We start from the raw sequence: 14,649 nt of genomic DNA, 5'->3' as shown, positions 1-14,649 counted from the left end.
GTCTCCTTGGGGATTGCCACCTCTGCTCCTCCTCTGCCCTCTTGTGCTTGTGGGGCTGTGCGTGGACCCAGCTGTTCACACTGTCAGTGCCAAGCACTGCTGCTCTGCTCCGAGCCCTGGTCCCTGTCTGGTCTCCTGGTTAAGACTCCTGTCAACCATATACCACTTGAGACACCAGCGGGGGCCTTGGCAGTGCAGTCACTCTCTCTGGGCTACAGGGCACATGGTCTGCTCACACCCAGAGTGGCCGTGCCACATGTGGAACCCACTGCGGCCTCTGACACACAGCACTTAGGATGTAGAGGGTTCCACTCCTGCTCACTACGTCTGAACAGCCTGCAGAAACTACATAAGTACACTCAAGGGAGCAGGCCTGTGCCCAGGGAGAGAAACCCCCGTGGTGATAGACAGGAACATCCCAGGACCTGGGCAGTGGTTCACGTCATGTCCCATGGGCGGTGCTGCTTAGGCAGCGTCGAGACTCCCTTCTGACTGTGGCTTATGACGTTTTCACAGTGGACCCTGCCTCTCAGGTGCTCAGGCAGGTTAGGTCTCCCTGTCCACCTGGTTTGTGTGGTAGTCACAGTGGACCACTCCTCTCAGGTGCTCAGGCAGGTTAGGGCCCCCTGTCCACCTGGTTTGTGTGGTAGTCACAGTGGACCACTCCTCTCAGGTGCTCAGGCAGGTTAGGGCCCCCTGTCCACCTGGTTTGTGTGGTAGTCACAGTGGACCACTCCTCTCAGGTGCTCAGGCAGGTTAGGGCCCCCTGTCCACCTGGTTTGTTTGGTAGTCACAGTGGACCACTCCTCTCAGGTGCTCAGGCAGGTTAGGGCCCCCTGTCCACCTGGTTTGTGTGGTAGTCACAGTGGACCACTCCTCTCAGGTGCTTAGGCAGGTTAGGGCCCCCTGTCCACCTGGTTTGTGTGGTAGTCACAGTGGACCACTCCTCTCAGGTGCTCAGGCAGGTTAGGGCCCCCTGTCCACCTGGTTTTTGTTTAGTCACAGTGGACCCTGCCTCTCTTGCTCTGACATGTCTGGTTCACCTGTGCTTTCTGAGGTTTATGGAGACAGGCTGAGCCTGAATTGATCTCTGTCTTCTCAGCGGGGAAAAGACACAGCCAGAGAGATGTCTCTCAAGCATCTCACAGTGCTGGGTCCTTGTAGGATCCGCCATAGTGCAGAGCAGGACCATGAGGCTTGGGCCAGCATGGTGGGAGGCTGTGCTCTGCCGGCCCGGGCTCCCTCCCAGGTAGCCCGTTGCTTGGGTGGACAGACGCAGTCCTTCCACTACCCTCCTCCCGGCTCGGCAGTACTTTTATGGGCACTGCTTGCCTCTGACTCTTATTTCCATTTCTGGACAGCCTGCTCAGAAAGGCACATTCTTTCTTGAGACGTTGAGAACTTCCCTCTGGTCACCCTGGCTGTTCTCAGTCCATCTATAGCAGGGAACTGAGTGTTTCTGTTCTCATTCGTTCCTTGTGGATTTTGGAGTTTGCTCTCAGCAGGCTGACCCCTCCCTTCTTGCCAAGATCTTCTGTGTCCCTGGCTCCTCCATGGAGCTCCGGCTGGGCGCAGGAGAGGAGCCGGTTCCTGGAGGAGCCCGTGTGAGGCTTCTGAAGAGGAGTGGGGGTGCCCTGCCCATGTCCACCTTCTGCTCCTCAGCTCGGGTCATGCAGGGCTCGGCCAGCTGTCCTGAGTCTGTATCAGTCACGGGGGATCACAAAGCTCTGAACTGATTCATATATTTATCCAGCACCCTCACCGGCAGGGGCATGTCCTCTGCGTCTGTTGGGTTGCTCAGAGTGTGAATTCAGCAGGCAGCTCATAGACAGGCGGGTGAGCCACTCTGAGCACCAGGCATGAGTCATGTTGGAAAGGCAAGTTTTCTTTTTGGTGAACAAACACAAAAGAATTACATTATCTTGAATGTTTTAGACATTATTCTGTGTGTTTGGCGGATGAGAAAATTAATAGAGAACTTTTAGAAAGCATGATTTTTGTTTCTTAGGATCCAGAGGACTTTGGTAAACAAAAGATTAAATTAAAATGTTTGCATATCTGTTTATCACAATCTTCTTGTAAATGTGCATTGACTGGTGTTTCCATGCTTGGTTCAAAATGCACAAATCCAATTTATTTCTTTCCAAGGAACATTGGAAAGGAGTTAAGGTCCTAGGGGTCTGAACTGTCAGCCACAAAACTGGCTGTGCAACCCTTGAGCAGAGAGCTTAACCTCTCTGGGTCAGCTGTTTTCTGAAGACTAAGGTGTCCAGGTATCATTCTCCTCACCCTATAGCTCTGTAAGGTTCTGGTGGGAGGTCCAGTTCAGCTGGCCACTGTTGACAATGTGACCTTGGGGTTCAGGACATGGCAGACTTAGCTCTGTCTGCTGTAGAGAGTGTGAGGTCCTGGCCCCCAATGGCAGGGGTGCGGGAGATGAGGCTCTGTCACTCCTGGCCTTCTGTGTTGGATGATGGGGTTCTGGGACTCCTGTTCTGCAGGGAGTCACCTTGGGAGCTCAGATGACACTTCATCTAACAGCTACAACCCTGAGACCCAGAAGAGAGGCCTGGACCAGTTTCCTGAGCCCACCTAGGGACCCCTCTGCCTCGAGAGCCCCAGAGGTAGTGGGAAGGACCTTGGGTGCACAGGATTGGAGGACGGGTGGGCACTATGGGACACGGGGCAGGTTCTGGACCAGGGGACCGTTTTCTTCCACACAGCATGGCCCTGGGCTGGCTCTGTTGCCAGGTGCAGTTGAAAGGTTTTGAGGTGGAGATGTTGAGTGCCACCAAGCTTTGGCCCAAAAAGCCATTTCCCTCCACAAAGGCGAATGACCGCACTCTGTGGAGTGGTCCTCTATGAGGACAGGAGCCCCAGGCACGGATCTACCTGGCAGAGAAGCAAGGCTCCTTCAGTAAGCCGTGGAGGGCACTGGCCACCGTGGGAAAGGGGTCATTATCACTCACCTGCCCTGCCTGCAGGGCTGCTGCTCAGGGAGTGACAGGAGCAAGGCCCTGACCCCAACGGGCATGCGTGACATGAGCAACTGTCCTCACTAAGGAAGGCCACCTTGGCCCAGCCTGCCTCCCCCGTCCTGGACCAGGCGGTCCTCCCCATGCCGCCTTTCTCTGCCTCAACACCACAGCCTTGCTGACCAGCGAGACCCCTGAGCTGGCCGACCCAGGTTCTCACCTCCCTGCCACGTCCACACTGAGGAAGAGTTCTTCACGACAGCCAGGGGCCATGGGAGAGTCAGAGTGTGTGCACATGTGCACACTTACAACTGCCCACTGCCCAGCCCCGCCATCCCCACCTTGGTCACTGAGCTACTGGCCGCTCACAGGAGGGCACCTTCTGGGCACTGTGCTGAGCTGCAGAATGGGCTTAAACTGTGTTGTCGCTCCTGCCTGAGCTGCATTCTGGGCCTGTGACCCCTGGTGTCCACCTGCCAGGGCTGGAGTCCAGGAGGAAGGGGAGGGAGGTGGACAGAGCCGTTTGAGAGAATCAGAATGAGTGTCCCTGTGCTCAGGACCCAGCTCTGTCCCTGGTGGGTCCTGGTCTGCTCCTGGTCTCTCCTTCTGCCTCCCACCTCCTGTGTGCGCCTTGTCGGGCGCTCTAGGCACCCTGCAGTGGACACTGGCTTTGCACTCAGACCGGGGTTTCCGAGGAGAGTGGAGCCACACGCAGCCCTGGGGGGCGGTCCTTGCCCACAGCCCCTCTGTCTGCCTCCGTTTGGCCCGTGGTCTTCTTGCTTTGTGCCCTGGGGGAGTGTCCTGGGTGTCCACTGACCCAGGCCCTGCCTGCAGGTGTGCTAGCCCTGGGGCCTTTGGCCTTACCCAGAGGGGAGGAAGGAGGGGCTCTGAGTGTCACCTGGCCTCAGGGCTCCCCCACCCCAGCCCTTGTGAGCACCGAGCTTGAGGCTAGCACTGCAGTTGAGACCTGCACAAAAGCCATGCTTCCCTTGAGTGGCCCAGAGAGTGCACACAGGACGTGGCCTGGCTGCGCCTTCCCTTGTGTCTCGACCGAGTCCACCCAGCACTCTACAGGGTGCAGTGAGACCAGACGACCTCGGTGCAGGTCTACATGTGAGTTCACTGCTTCTCAAGGCCAGGACACCTGGGAACCAGAGGGTGAGCATGGGAGCCTGGGGGAAAGCGTGGTGTCTTCATACCGTCTTTCACTCTACCAAAGCTACGCGCATCCACTAAAGAGTGAGGCGGCCAGGGGGGCTTCCTGTGCAAAGCCTCTCGTTGGACCCCAGGGGCTGCCTCCTTAAAGGACTCACTCTTCCTTCTGGTTTCTGCCTCCCTGCCTGTGCTCTCATTGTCCATCTGCACAGCACCATGCAGGGGAGGACCAGACTCGGTCATCTGACCCAGCCGGCCTGGAGCGCTCGGTGTCCCCAGCCCCATGCACCCGACATGGAGGCGGCTTGGACCCCGAGGGAGTCGACTTCAGGCTGAGGTTCTCTTCAGAGCCTGTGGTGAGGGGCCCTGACTTTCCCTGTCCTCACCGTCCTTCCTTTCTGGTCTCATGGCTAATTTATCCCAAATGCTCTCCGCCTTCTAATTACCCCCCGACCCTTGAGGTGTAACAGAAGCCCCAGGGAGGCCGCCTGCCTCGGCCGACTTCTCCTGTCTTCTGGCATGCTTGTACCTTGGCGGGTCTCTGCCCAGGACACAGCTGTCTTGAGGAATCTCCCTCCGTGATCCTCCTGGGAAACCCCCTCCTCCCGAGGGACACCCCTGTTTCCTGGATCCCTCTGTGATCTTCCTGGGAACCCTCTCTCCTCCGGAGGGACACCTCTGTTTCCTAGATCCCTCTGTGATCTTCCTGGGAACCCTCTTTCATCCTGAGGGACACCCCTGTTTCCTGGATCCCTCTGTGATCTTCCTGGGAACCCTCTCTCCTCCCGAGGGACACCCCTGTTTCCTGGATCCCTCTGTGATCTTCCTGGGAACCCTCTCTCCTCCCGAGGGACACCCCTGTTTCCTGGATCCCTCTGTGATCTTCCTGGGAATCACCCCCTCTTCCCGAGGGACAACCCTGTTTCCTGGATCCTTCTGTGATCTTCCTGGGACCCACCCCCTCCTCCCGAGGGACACCCCTGTTTCCTGGGTCCCTCCATGATCTTCCTGGGAACCCCCCTCCTCCTGAGGGACACCCCTATTTCCTGAATCCCTCCGTGATCCTCCTAGGAACCACCTCCCTCTTCCAGAGGGACCCCCTGTTTCCTAGATCCCTCTGTGATCCTCCTGGGAATCCCGTCCTCCCGAGGGACGCCCGTTTCCTGGATCCCAGGCCTCCTTTGCTCCGAGTTCTCTGTGGCCTAGTCTGTAGTTGCTCCCTAAGGCAGGTGAGGAAGAAGGGTCTCTGGGGCTGGTGTGCTGAGCCCTGACCCTCCTCTTCCATGCTCTCACTTAGCGGATGTTTTAGTCAATCTTTTTCGCTGCTGTGACTAAATGACCCAGCCAGCACAACTGTAGAGGAGGGAAACCTTATTTGTGTCTCAGTCCATAGAAGGCAGGCTCCATTTCTCGGGGCTTGAGGTGAGGCTGAACATCATGGCGGAGTGTGTGGTGGAGGGCAGCAGCTCACATGGTGATCAGGAAGCAGAGAGAGACTCCACTCTCCAGAGCGTCGCTCCAACTCCCACCTCCCCAGCCACACCCTCCTCTTCAGTCACCACTCAGTTCATCCCTATCAGGGCACTGATTCACGGATTGGGTTAAGACTCTCACAGCCCAGTCATCTCTCCTCTGAACCGTCTTTCCTGCCTCACCCGTGAGCTTTTAGGGGACACCTCACATCCACACCATGACATCCATGTACTTGTCATTCCGCTGGCTGGGGAGATGTGACCGCCACTGCTGCCAGCCTCCTAGGCATTTCTCTTCAGAGAGACAGAGGGATAGAGAAGGAGCATCCCGAGAGTCTGGCCTGGCACACTGTGGGAAGATGGGTCAGCAGGAGACCACAGAACCACCCTGTGCCCCGAGACCTGCTGCAGGCCACACACTGGGGAACGAGATGAGTTGCTGGAGACACCTGCACTCCCTGTGGGCACTCTTCCCAGTGGCCAGGGAGGGGAGCCACCTGCTGATCCACTGATGGACGAAGAGAGCACACGGCCCAGGTCTGAGGGGGCCCTGTTCAGCCCCAGGAATGTAGCACGGGTGTGTCTGGGAGAGTGTGTGAGGTGCCTTGTCGTGTTCCAAGGGAGGGGGGTTCCATACGCTGACGGAGAAGACAGAGGTTCCTTCAGGACCTGCCCAGGGCCTGGCACCCAGCTGGGCTTAGTCCACATCTGGGCTGGGTGCAGTCTCCCTGTGGTCCTGGGGACACTCACTGTGACTGTGGGACCCGTGGGGGCTACGGCCGCCCTCCTCCTGGGTGCTGTGCAGGAGCAAGGCTTCGCCTGAGTGGGTAGAGTCGTGAAACCGGCAGGCCCGCTGGTCCCAGTCATCTCTCCTCTGAACCGCCTTTCCCTGGCTCACACCTGGTCTCTACGGCATGCGTCCAATGAGCTGACTCACTGAGTGTGAGCGAGGCTAACGAGGAGCAGCTTTCCACGTTAGGCTGTTAAGACGGTGGCCGAGCCACTCACTGGGAAGATTTCACCCAAATCCAGGTGGTTCTGTAGCAAGAAGAGGAAACTCAGCATCACCCAAATTTTGTTTTATAAACACTTTTTCAAACTTTGAAAGTCTTGTCTCAAGAAATTAATGTTTTTCCTTTGAAACATGATTTGCATACGCTGCTGTACAGTTGGCTTGAGTTAGATTGAATGTTAAAAACTTCACATATTGCCATTCGATCCACTTAACTATGACAAGATGCCATATTATCTACAGCTAATTTAATTATTATGTAGGTGGTTTTTCCTATAAAACAAGAACCTGGCAATTCTATTTCTTCGCTTCAATTTTATGTAACAATAAAGAGGAAATTGAAATTTCATCATAGTTTCAAACGAAAATCAAGAACAAATGGAAACCCCTGTTTTCAGCATGGCAAATTTTGTGATGGGGAGAGAATGAATAAGAATTACAGTTAAGCTGGACTTGACTGTGTTGCTTGTGCATGGACTGAGCTGTGGGCAAGCGTGGTCTGCTCGGGAGGAGATGGGTCCTGGCTTTCTCACGGAGTGCTGGTGTTCACGGCCCACCGGCTGCCTCTGCTGAGGGGGTCTTCGTCTCACGGTGAGAGGGCCCCGCGGGAACCCACAAAACAAGGACCCGACTCCCCATCCCGCCTCTTTGAAGTGTCATTACCTGAGTTTGAATAAAGTTAATAACAGGAAGGGGGTCCCCTAGAAGAAAGCCACTCAGTCACCCAGTGATGATCTGATCATCGCACACGCACGCACTCACACACACACTCTCACACGTGCACTAACATGCACCCACACACAGCAACTCACATGCACACACTCACACACTTGCACGTGCACTAACATGTACCCACACACAGCAACTCACATGCACACATTCACACACTTGCACTCTCACACACCCACATGCACACACAGTTGGCTGCGACCTGCTTCCCTGACGTCTGCTCAGGATGATGACATGCTATGCCCACAGCAGCCCTGGAAGTGCCCCAGAGGGCAGGTACACGTGCAGGTGCCCAGCTGCAGTGGCCACCACAGCTTCCAGGGCAGAAGGGCAGCGCTGGGTTTCTGCATTTTGACAGGCCTGGAGCTGATGCTCGCTGTGGTCCCTGCCCACTGCCTTGGCGGCCTCAGTGGTGTGAGGGCCACCACACCAGCACTGTGCCCATCCCAGTGTGTGTGCAGAGCATGTGTGGGGCACACTTTTGGGCAGGTCTGACCTCACTTGAGGGGCAGGGCCGGGGCTTCCGCTCGGCCGCTCACCTGCAGTGGTGGTGTCCGGCACTCTGCTGGAGGCCTGTGTTGATGGGCAGTCTCCTCCAGCCTGTACTAGCTGAGCACCCAGCACTGTGTTGTGCTGGGCTCTGCCTGGCCCTCCCACGGACAATGCCCACCCTCCTCCTTGAGGCCCAGGCCGGCTCTAAGCTCCCATTGGACTGCTGCTCGAGTCTCAGCAGTGGGCAATCTGGGCTGCAGTCCTCTTCTTTCTTATCTGTCTAGAACGTCCGCCTCTGCGGGCCTCCTTCATGACTGCACTCCAGGGCCTGCTGCCCACCTGGCTCACCAGACAGCCAGCTCTCACCTGGTGTAATTAGCTAACTAATCAGACGAACAGCATGAGCAGACTCTAGCTCCAAGGGCATCTCCATGTCCACCCACACAGACCTCGGGCAGGTGGGGGGTGCCAGGCTCTGGCCTGCCCCTTGGGCTTCCCTGGGGCTGCACCAGCTCTGTAGGCAAGACGAAGACACTCCTGCAGGCCGTCCTCACCCAGCCGTGAGCAGGGGCAGTGTGTCAGCCACCCTGGGCACACCAGCAGGACACTCATGGACAGCAGCACCTGGCCTGGCAGCTTCCCTTCCTCAAGTGCAGGATCTGGGCCTCTCTGCAGCCTAGTTCACATGCACCTGGGAGACAATCACGCCAGGTCAGCAGCATGGTGGCGCTGCCTCTGCCCCTGGGTGTGTCCACCTCCTGACTGCAGCCATGCCTCTCCACGGCAAACCCAAGTTTTACTCTTCGCTTGTGACTTAACTCGTGGGGCCTGAGGACGAGGTTGGAGTGGAGTGACGGTCAGGCGCAGCTATGCACATGCGGTCAGGACAGGACAGCTGCCTTCGCAGGGAAACCCGAGTGGTCCCTGATGTCCAACTGCCCGCAGAGCCAGTCCTTTCCTGAATCCACCCTGAGTGGCGGTTCCTCATCAATTCTTCAAAACAGCCTCACACCTGAAAGAGACTGAGAAGAATAAACAGGAAGTGGTGGGCTCCGGAGGGGTCAGCTCAGGACTGGGACAGAACCCCTCCAACCCAGACACCCGAGGCTCCAGGGGTGCTCGTCACGCAGAGCCCCTGTCCCTCAGGCCAGTGAATCTCCAAGCCCAGTCTGCAAACGGGCGGCCCTCTAGGAGGAGTGGGGACACCAGTAATGATCATTAGTCATAATAACACCGATGACCTCAGTTTTCATCAGTGACCCGAGAGCCGCTGTCGCAGGAAGGTGGAGGCCCCAAGTTGGCAGGGATGATAGCACTGTGCCACGACTTCCCTCCTGAGTCGCCACCTGTGTGGATGGAGCAGGGCAGAGGTGGACAGGCCACCGGCGCTGCTACATCCTGGGGTGATTCTGAGGGTCCTGGGGATCCTGACATCCCCCACTGCACACTGGCTGAGGAAGCGACCACTGTCCCAGCTACGTGAGGACGTTGTTAGCGATGTCTTTGCCCATTCTCTCCTCTCCCAGTGTCCGGCACGTGGGACTGGATTCCTTGGACTACAGCTGAGTGTGACAGTGGTCAGCCTGCTCTGCTAACTGCCTCATTAAACCCCAGTGGCCGCTTCACACAGCTCCCTCCAAATGGGAGCACCGTAGCTAGCCTCGTGCGCGTGTGTACACGTGTGTGAGCTGCAGGAATCCGGAGGAGGTCACTGAGGCCTGGCAGCGTCCAGAGAGCGCCAGGTTACTGGCGGCTTGGTCCTGAGCAGGGCTCCACAAGTCTGCACTCTGGCTGTGTGGAGCACGCCTTCCCATTAATCTATTTTCTTTATAGTTTTATCCATGAACAAAATGGCAGAACGAACTGCCACATCCGGTCTGATCAGGCAGGAGAGTGGAGGTGTCTAGAGCCAGGAAGAGCAGGGCATCCAATAGACAGGCTGTGCGGGCACAGGAAGCACTCAGAGCACCGCACTGGCCGCCCGGGCCGAGAGCCCAGGTGGTGCCACGGACCACAGAGTGCAGCCCAACTCTGCCCCGCAGGCTGTAAACGAGTGAGGTGCCTCCTGTGAGTTCCCCTCTGTCCCTGGCCTCCGGGATGAGGTCTCAGGTCAGCTCTACCCTCACAGGGAAGAACCTGTGCTTTAGCCTGCGAGCTGCCCCTTCCTAGCCTGACCACTGCACTCAGTTCCCTCTGTACTGGGGATGACTTGGGGTCACTATCTTTAATGCCCTTTGATCTGCTGGGGTTCAGTGCTGCGTCCCTCTGGGTGTGCCGGAGCTTTCAGGCCTCGGGGAACGGCCCCAGAGTGTTTTCGCCATGGTCCTGGCCCTGGCCTTGGCGTAGGCGTGACCTCCTCCTGCATGGACCCGTGTTTCTCTCTCCATTTCCCTTCTTCTGGAAACCCAAACCAGAGGGTATTAGGGTTAGGTAAAGGTGGCTAGGCAGACCCTGCTCCCAGGGCGCACAGGCTCCAGTGGGCCTCAGTGGGCCTCAGCGCCCGGGGCCTGGCCCTGGAAGACAGCAGGTGCTTGCTAAGAGATTCCTTAGGTGTCTGGTCTCTTATTAGAATAGTGATTACTTAGTTATAAGCTGAATGTCCCGTTCACAAACAAACTGAGATTCTGGAAATCCAAATAGTGACTTCTACTTCTGCCCTTTTCTTACCAGTTCTGATTAAATGGATCGATTATCCATCAGGTCGTTCCAATTTTACATGCACTTTCTTATTTCATACTCAGTGTCACTGTTTTTCAGAGGAATCTGCTTAGTTCAAAGGCTCCTGTGCACTCTCATGGTTTAAATCAACTGGACAGTAGGCGGGGACGTGTCCGGCCTAGGCGCTGGCCCTGGCTTTTCTGGGAGCCAGATGTTTACATTCCTGGGAGAGGAAGGAACAGAGATGCCTTTCCTTCTTTGTGCCTGTTGGTCTTCCAGCTCAGCTGTGGGTCGCGGTCCGCTGTGGCTGCCTGTGCCTCTGCAATCTCCTTGGTATGCAGACTCCCTGCGGCCCGGCCCGCGGGCCCTGCACCTGTCAGGGACGTTATGACTCCAGGGGCCTTTCCAAAGTTGCTACCAGGAATGCTTTTACTTTTATGGTTCCTAAGGGTAAAGTCCACACAAGAGGAAAAGTCCTGTCCAGTATCTGGGCATGCTAGTGACATTAACAGGAGCGCTCCTGCCCTTCCACCCGAGAGCGGGCTTGTGACCTTGGACATTGGCATCAGTCCTGGGCCACCCTCTGCCCTGCTGAGCAGGCATCCAGGGCTGTGTCAGACCAGCACTGGGACTGAGCTGTGCCTGTCCCTGCCTCCCACAGCGGAGGCGGGTGGGTGGAGGGAGCTGCCTCCTCTCCCTCCAGGGCACCTGAGGCGCTGTGCCTGTGGGGATGGTCCCACTCCCCTACGCCTCCTCCACAGAGCTTTCCTTCCTCACGCCGGCTCCCTGCTGGGCGTCCGCTGGGCTTCTTAGGGCTGACCCTCCTCGTCCTCGGTTTTGCTGGTCCTCTGCCCTCCTCCTCGGCTCTCAGAAGAAGATGGCCTTCTGTAGCTCTCTGATAGGCTTCCTGCATTGCCTCTGTCCTGAAATAGCGGCTCTGCAGCCCTCCCCCCTTCTTTTCTGTGTTTGAGAAATGGGAGCCTCTTCCTGTTACCCTGTCTGCTTGTCCTTAGTCCCATGACTCATCAGTCCGAGGCTTGTTGGAGGGATAAGACACCTCTTGGACTACTTTCGCCAGACAGGGGTGTGGTAGGAGCTTTTAGGACGGAGCGAGAGGGCAGAGTTCAGAAAGCCCCCAGGAGAGCTCCAGCAGCACCGCGGGACTCACTGACCAAGGGATCCCGATGCTGCCAGAGTCAGAAACCTGGGGAGCCAGAGGCAACAGACACGCGCTTGGACTGGAGGAAGAGGCTGCTGGTGCACCTGCTGCCCCAGAGGAAGGCCCCGCCAGATCTGCCAGCCCGCCCAGGCGCAAGCTTCCTGCGAGGCACCGGCCGCGCTGGCTCCTGCCCCAGGCCCTCAGCCTCGTTGCCCGTGGGGCACCGGAACCAGGGACAGGAGTCCACACCAAGGCAGTCGTCCCCACGGGCAGGGGGCTGCTCAACTGCTGGTTCACCACTGGCCCACATCCTAGACGAATCTGCAGTGTGTCTTCATCTTCCCATTTTACTGTTGACCCCCTGCGCGACCCAGGACATGATTGGCTTCCCACAAAGGCTGCACCCGGCTTGCCCTGCCTTTCAGTCCACGACATTCCCGTCTGTTTCCTCTTGGCTTCTCCTTCTGATAAGGTCACATTGCCATTTGCTGTGCATTTCTGGAAATACTGTCCCACGGTGAACATGATTCTTAACCACAGTGAGTTCAGCTTTGGTGCTAGGAAATGCCCATCAAAGGCTGAGGCTGGAGTGCAGACCCCGTATGCCCATCTTTAGAAGAACACTGACCAGGTCCAGGACTCGCGGCCCCATTGGAAGAACACTGACTGGGATCCAGGGCTCATGGCCCCATTAGAAGAACACTGACTGGGATCCAGGACTCATGGCCCCTTTAAAAGATGACTGACTTGCGCCCAGCCCCTGCATGGACCCATTAGTAGACTGACTGAGATCCAAGCCCTGCCTGGTCTCTTAGAAGTCTGACTGGGAGTTAGAACCTGAGTGGCCCCATTAGAAAACTGATCAGAACCCAGACTCTGTGTGGCCCCTTAGAGGACTGACTGGGATCCAGGCAATGTATGGACCCATTAGAAGTCTGACTGGGATCCAGGACCTGCATGGCCCCTTACATGTGTGACAGGGATCCAGGCTCTGCATGGCCCTTTAGAGGTCTGACTGGGATCCAGGCTCTGCATGGTCCTTTAGAAGTCTGACTGGGATCCAGGACCTGCGTGGCTCTTTAGAAGTCTGACTGGGATCCAGGCTTGTATGGTCCCTTAGAAGATTAACTGCGATCCAGGCTCTGCATAGGCCCTCAGAAGTCTGACTGGGATCCAAGCCCTGCATGGCCCTCTAGATGTCTGACAGGGATCCAGGCTCTGCATGGTCCCTAGAAGTCTGACTGGGATCCAGGCCCTGCATGGTCCTCTAGAAGTCTGACTGGGATCCAGGCTCTGCATGGTCCCTAGAAGTCTGACTGGGATCCAGGCTCTGCATGGTCCTTAGAAGTCTGACAGGGATCCAGGCTCTGCATGGTCCCTAGAAGTCTGACTGGGATCCAGGCCCTGCATGGTCCTCTAGAAGTCTGACTGGGATCCAGGCCCTGCATGGTCCTCTAGAAGTCTGACTGGGATCCAGGCTCTGCATGGTCCTTAGAAGTCTGACAGGGATCCAGGCTCTGCATGGTCCCTAGAAGTCTGACTGGGATCCAGGCCCTGCATGGTCCTCTAGAAGTCTGACAGGGATCCAGGCTCTGCGTGGTCCTTAGAAGTCTGACTGGGATCCAGGCTCTTCATGGTCGCTTAGAAGACTAACTGGGATCCAGGCTCTGCATGGTGCCTTAGAAGCCTGACTTACTCATTTGAAACCTTAGTGCTGCAGGTGTTGCTCTTGCTGGCCTCCCAGTGACGTCTGACTGTTGTGCTGGTGACGTCTGAGGAGCACACCTAGCAGAGGCAGTGGGTGAGAGACTGCTTGTTAAATCTCGTTGGTGTGAGGAGGTTCTGCCAGTGCCTGACGTAGAGAATCAGGAGAGCACAGGACGGGGCGGCAGAGGAAGCAGGCCCACACAGGAGGCCCTCTTTGGAGACCCCAGGGCTCTCTGAAAGCGTCTCCTCTCCCAACTTGCCGGTCCTGAGACTTGTCTGCTGACAGTGACGTGTGGAATCAGCATGACAGTTCAAGTCAGGCTCCTGGAGACCCAGTCAGCACCTTCTCTCTCTCCAGTTCTGGGAGAGGTGCAAAGGAATAGACAATAGCAGAAAAGGAGCTTTCCCATTCTGCCACAGAATCATTCACACGACTTAATGAGTGCACCCAAACCTTCTGATCTATTCTGTGAAGTTCAGATAATGTTGAATTTCCCAGAAGCATTAGATCTTGATTTTGTCTTGGTTGCCATAAAATAAATCTTTCCTGGCATCGATCAAAAAGTGATAAGCAATGAAATGCAGTGTTTGGTGGCTATCTCTTAGTGATGACTGAGTTGAGAGACACTGGACGGGAATGTGACCTTCTGCAGATAGCAGCTCCTCTCGGTCTGATGTGAGAGGTGTGGGATGTGGTCTCTAAGGGATGGTTTGAGGGGTTACAGGGTGAGCCCACCTACATGTGCCGTCAATTCACAGCTTGCAAAAGTTTGAATATGTTCATCCATAATACCGACTGAATGTTTTCCAAGTTTTAAAGACCATGTATACATGATTCTAGAATAGCAAGTGGAAGAAGAGGAACACAACAAAAGCGGCTAGTCTTTGGAGGAACCAGGCTGGGCCTTGTGGCCTCTCCAGCCTCCCTGCCTCCCAACTCTCGGCACCACCTGGCTGGTCTCACACTCCCCAAGTGCCCCAGCTCGCCTTGCTCAGGGGGCTGTGCTAGAGAATTCAGGCTGCTGACGCGGGTGGCTGACGCGGGTGGCAGGGCGCAGTGGTCTAGACACCTCACTGGCCCACTTTCTGCTTCTGTTGTATGATTGAGGCAGGTGCCCCGCGGCCTGTTTCTTGCTCTCCTCTGTGAACGAGGGCTGTGTGGCTGCCAGCGTAGCCCTGCTCTCCGGGGGTCTCCAGGGTGGGTGATATGGCACACAGCACAGAGGCGACTGGTGCTGGGGTGTCACTGGGGGGAAAGGAGAGCCAGTTTGTATTTTTTTTTCCTGGTTC

At 56.6% G+C, this 14,649-nt stretch overlaps 1 protein-coding gene across 2 annotated transcripts in view; it reads left to right on the top strand.

Moving 5' to 3' along the window:
• Positions 1-14,649, top strand: part of Synpo2 (synaptopodin 2) — a 112,417-nt gene that overhangs the window by 69,372 nt on the left and 28,396 nt on the right. The window lies entirely within an intron of this gene.

The sequence above is a fragment of the Marmota monax genome, unplaced genomic scaffold (assembly GCF_021218885.2).
Source record: "Marmota monax isolate L192 unplaced genomic scaffold, Marmota_monax_Labrador192_F-V1.1 WCK01_AAM20220418_F8-fsc00400, whole genome shotgun sequence".
NCBI lineage: Eukaryota > Metazoa > Chordata > Mammalia > Rodentia > Sciuridae > Marmota > Marmota monax.
The sequence above is the reverse complement of the archived record's forward strand: the minus strand, read 5'-3'. Positions and strand labels throughout refer to the sequence as shown.